This window comes from Athene cunicularia (assembly GCF_003259725.1).
Source record: "Athene cunicularia isolate RWA chromosome 1 unlocalized genomic scaffold, athCun1 chr1_part2, whole genome shotgun sequence".
Lineage (NCBI taxonomy): Eukaryota > Metazoa > Chordata > Aves > Strigiformes > Strigidae > Athene > Athene cunicularia.
In genome coordinates this window covers 33,438,012-33,443,381 of record NW_020799092.1, presented here as the reverse complement: position 1 = coordinate 33,443,381, position 5,370 = coordinate 33,438,012, and positions in this window count along the sequence as shown.

Here is a 5,370-nt window from a genome sequence, read left to right as displayed (position 1 = left end):
CGCAGTGCCCGCCCGGGCCGGTGGAGGGAGGAGGCCCCGCGGGCTTCCAGCCCCGCGGCAGCACGGCCGTTCTCCCGCCCTGAGGGGCTGCCCCGGGCGCCCGGCAACTGCAGGGCCCCATCTCTACTGACATTTCTCTGCAATCGGGTCCCGGCCAGGGGAAGGAAACAAGCTGCAACATGAACTTGCAGCTGAGGGCTCGCTGTATGAGGCAAGGCGCAAACGCGGCTCCGTGTTTATTTTGTACTCGCGCGGTATTGAAAGTACTGAGGAATGCACGTTAAAGGAGTACGGTTGAAGCATACTTGCTTGGATAATACACTGGGAATTTAATTCTGAAAGAGCAGTTGCTTCCTTGGAGCCCTGAACTGAAAAGGTGACCTTGCAGCATGACCTGTGAGGTGTTTTCTAAATATCAGAGAAGAACGTTTTGCTTGCATAAACACACACCAACCTTCGAAAAAAAGTACAGCCCCAAAACATCAGTTCAACTGAGAAACAATCTTTATCTGCAGGTGCTGAGGAAAAAAATCATGTGAGACGTGCCAGGAGAGTTGCTGGAACACCAGTAGTCTCTAGAATACATAATTCAGCACACTACAGTTCCTTCTACTCTAAAGCTGCAACTTTTACATATTGGATGCAAGACAAAGGCTCATGAGTAAATAATAAACCTGTTCAATGACTGTGTCAAGTAGAATAAATATCATAGCAGAGCACCAGTTGTACTGCAAAGATCGAAAGCATTTTTCCACTCAAAGGCTGACATTTCTAAGCACTTTAAAATCCTCAGACTTAGTGTGAGTTATGAGCACATGACCAGAAGGATTCTACTGCAGCAGCTTAAGGCTTGAAGCACAGAAGCATTATGTGATTGAAGTCAGTTTCCTCCAGCTACAGGCTCCAGTGTGTTTCATGCTCATGTAATTTAGTCCACAACTGGGGCAGGTTAAAGGCGCACATGCAGCTGGTAATAGCTTCAGCTGATGAGCAGTGACATCTTGATCACATCCATTACATCATTTATTAGACTGGATATTAGGAAGCATTTCTTTCCAGAACAAGTTGTTAGACACTGGAATGGGCTGCCCAGGGAGGTGCTGGAGTCCCCATCCCTTGAACACATGGAGGTGTTCAAGAGTCAGTTTGACAGTGCTGAGGGATATGGTGTAGTTGGGAATGGTCAGTGTTAGGTTAACAGTTGGACTAAATGATCTTCAAGGTCTTTTCCAACCTTGATGATTGTGATTTTCATTTATGTGTCCATAGTACAAAAGGGCTTTGAAATTTGGCAGTTAGGTTTGTTTCTGAATTTTCTACATGGGATTAATGGAAATAGGATTGGGTTTGTACAGCTGTACAGTTCTTTAAATATCTAGGCAAGCTGTAGACATTAAATCTAATCAAAATGACTGCAAATTTTACTATCTCACTCTTTTACAAGTAACAGCCTAGACGATGAACTGCTGGAGTGCTCAATTTTCCCTATCTAGGCAATTTAGCCCATCTGTGCAACACATTTTTTACTATCCTAGTTTAAGCAATTACTGAGTGCTCAGAGGAAGATGACAGAGATTTGAGGACACTAGTTAAAAGTCTTACTAACTACCAGAGAATACACATAAAAATTCACCCTTGGGGCAGAGATCTATGGAAAAAAAACTTAAATCAGTCCCATTTCCAGTGGAAGTTCTTGGTTTTAATTATGGTGTGTATGGTAATGCCTCTGAATTTATGTCATGTGCTGCCCTAATACTGAACTCTCAGGCTGTTATAATATAGGTTATGTCTTCAGGCATGAGTTGTAAATTTTCATTTCATCCAACCTCATAAAATCTCTGAGGGGGTTGGCAACAGGAGGGTTAAAAGGTGCCCTTCTATGGAGTCTACTGGTGGCAGAAAGTCTCAGACCACAACCACAGCAAACACTTTCCCAAATCCAGCTGGAAGAGGGTATTTCATCCTCTAAACAGAAGCTGAAGGCTTTAAGTCTGAACTACATCAACCTCTTGCACACCTGCAGAGGCCAGCATGCCTTTATTTCAGTAAAGAACTGAAATCAATCTTTTGACTATACAAACAGTATTCAGGATGGCCCAGCACCCACCAGCACTTCTCAGACCTTCCAACATATAACTGCCTTTTTTTTTTCTTTTTTTTTTTAATGGCTATGCATATAGCCAAATAAAAGCAATGATTTCTGGACCATTTCTCACAGGAATCAGTACTCATGAAATCTTCTGCTGTGATGGAAGGCAAGAAGGAACCACCATCACTTGGTACAAAATACCAGGGAGAATAATATGTGGTGTGTCCACAGCACATATGCTTGGTTAGACTTGTGGCCTATAACTTTGCAAAGATTCTGGGCTACTGTCCTTCACGTTTTCAGTGTTTATACAAATGATTACTTTCAGTCGTGTAAAGTTCCTGACCTCAAAATCTCTTGGTCACAAGCTCCTTGGGTTCATGACATGCTGTACTGGAAGAGTATCCCATTTTTTCAAGATGGATATTTGCTTTTAAGTATCCTACCTATAAAAGTCATCAGCCTCTGGTTTTGGTTTTTTTTCTTCCTAGCTGTTTAATTGCACATTTTTTACTCTCACTGTTATGCTGCTCATATACTTTTGGCAAGTAGCTTTCAAATTTACCCACACCTTTTTCTGAGGCTCTCTTCTTTCAAGTTAAACTCTATGAAACTCAGTTGAACGCAGTTTGTTTACAGGATTTGTATGTTAAAAACCATAATCACTAGTAGGTAAAAGTAATATCATAAAAATCCACATCACAAACCATGGAACAGACAAAGAGAAATAATAAGATTTAAAATTATTAAAAAGTTGCCAACCATCTATTTTCAAAGATTAAAACTTTCCATAAACTCCCCTTTATCTCCTCAGCCAAGCTCCTCCAACAAATCTGTGTTTGAGTTATTGGAGAAAACTGGCTTCTACACACAATTTAAATATGAACACACACAACCACAAACCTCAAGAAATGATACAATTTACCATATGGAAATTATTGATCAAAAGATGTATTTCATCTTAAAGTACTTCATACAAGCACAGCAAATTTGTTAGCTCTTGGAAATTGTATATAATATTCATACAACATCTCCTGTGCATATTTATGAAATGGCAGCCAAGGAGTCAATACAGAGATTAAGATTACAGCCATCATCTCCTGTTCAGTCTTCAATGATTTAGAAACCTGCCACCTGGATTTTGGATTCTAAAGGGTTGGTAAAGTACATAACATTTCATAAGCAGATTACATTAGTAAATCTGTGACTAGAAAAAGAAGCAAGCTACTGTAAGTGCAAAACTGTAATTCATAAATAGTACATCTTAAATTACAACATTGGTGAAACCGAGAGAAAACATACATCTGAGATTTTCAAATTCCTCCGAGTGGCTTATGAGGAATTTGTGAAAAATTAGGAATCAAAGCATCATTTCATCAAAATGCCTACTACGAATTGTTGTTTAAGAAGATGGCTGGACAGATGAAAATTTGTGAAGGAAAAGCTACCTTGAAGAAGAATATTTAGGCTATTGATAGTCTGGCCCCTCAAAAACATTTGTAAACAAAATACACAGAAGACAGTTCAAATTCATATTTTCTTCATTTGCTGAGAAACTACAACTGAAAGTCAGTCTTGCAGGCAGCACCAATAAGCTTGAAGAGGTACTTGGTAAAAGAGAAGTTCTTGGTGAATCTAGTGATACTGAGAAATAAGTGTATTATGGTTGGGATAAGACATCAGTGAGACTCAAAGTACACCAAGAAAAATTAATTTTACAAGTGACACATAAAGGCGAAAAGTCAAAAAAGTGGAAAAGATTGGAAACGACAGAAATTCATCATTTTGTTATAATCTTTCTAGACTTAAAAGACACAAAGTCATAAAAACATTTGACAAAATTTGAAAGCTTTATGAAGTACTGATTCAAGCACAAACACATTTTCAACTGAAGGCAGGGCTGCTTAGCAGCACAGATGGGCCACTGCCATATAATTGGGGTACATAGACCTTGCCAGACAGTGCTAAGGCAGGCAGCTGCCCATCCCTCCCTGCCTGCCACCTATATATATAGGGCACATCTGCTCCACAACAGCCATAGGAGAACTAAGATATCCAAGTATGAAAATCTGTATTTGTTACCGATCTTGCTATTTATGTAGGAATATACCTTAAAATGGACAATGGCTAACTACTAAAATGACAGTATCTATCTTGGCTTCAGAAGAGTTTGATGGTTAGGACTGAACTCTCAGTATTTCATTTGGGTCCCCCTCAGCCTTATTAGGGGAAAGAAATGTGTTTAGCTTCGAAAAATATTTAGGGTGGTTTTAAACTGGTATTAGCAAATCAAGATCATTCAGTGGCTTGGGCACTAGTCTAAGACTTGGGAGACTGTATTTAATTTTGTAGTACTCGGCCCAAAACTAGTCCTCTGAATAACAATCCCCACCTATAAAAAGGAAATACTGATACCTCTCTATTGTGAAAAGAAACTGGAATCTTGTGATGAAAAGCATTATAGAAGAGTCAGGTATTACTACTGATGTAAATATATTGGCAATCAATTAGGTGGTGATAACCAAATGATTTATGAGCAGCGAGAGAAATGGAAGTCTAGTTTCCCATGAAGAACATATCCCACAGCTTCACCTTTACAGAAACTAACAGAATCATCTTGGTTGGAAAAGACCTTGAAGATTATCCTGTTAACATTAACCTAACACTTACCATTCTCAACTACACCAGATCCCTCAGTGCTATGTCAACCCGACTCTTAAACACCTCCAGGGATGGGGACTCCACCACCTCCCTGAGCAGCTCATTCCAATGCCAAACAACCTGTTCTGGAAAGAAATGCTTCCTAATATCCAGTCTAAACCTTCCTGGTGCAGCTTGACACCATAACCTCATCCTATTGCTTATTTATTGGTTAAAGAGACTCATCCCCAGATCTCTGCAACCTCCTTTCAGATAGCTGTAGAGGGCGATGAGGTCTCCCCTCAGCCTCCTCTTCTCCAGACTAAACACTCCCAGTTCCCTCAGCCGCTCCTCGTATGACCTGTGCTCCAGACCCTGCACCAGCTTCGTTGCCCTTCTTTGGACACACTCGAGTCATTCAATGTCCTTTTTGTAGTGAGGGGCCCAAAACTGAACACAGGAATCGAGGGGCGGCCTCACCAGTGCCGAGTACAGGGGTAAGATCCCTTCCCTGTCCCTGCTGGCCACGCTATTGCTGACACAAGCCAGGATGACATTGGCCTTCTTGGCCCCCTGGGCACACTGCTGGCTCCTGTTCAGCCGGCTGTCAATCAACACACACACACACACACACACACACA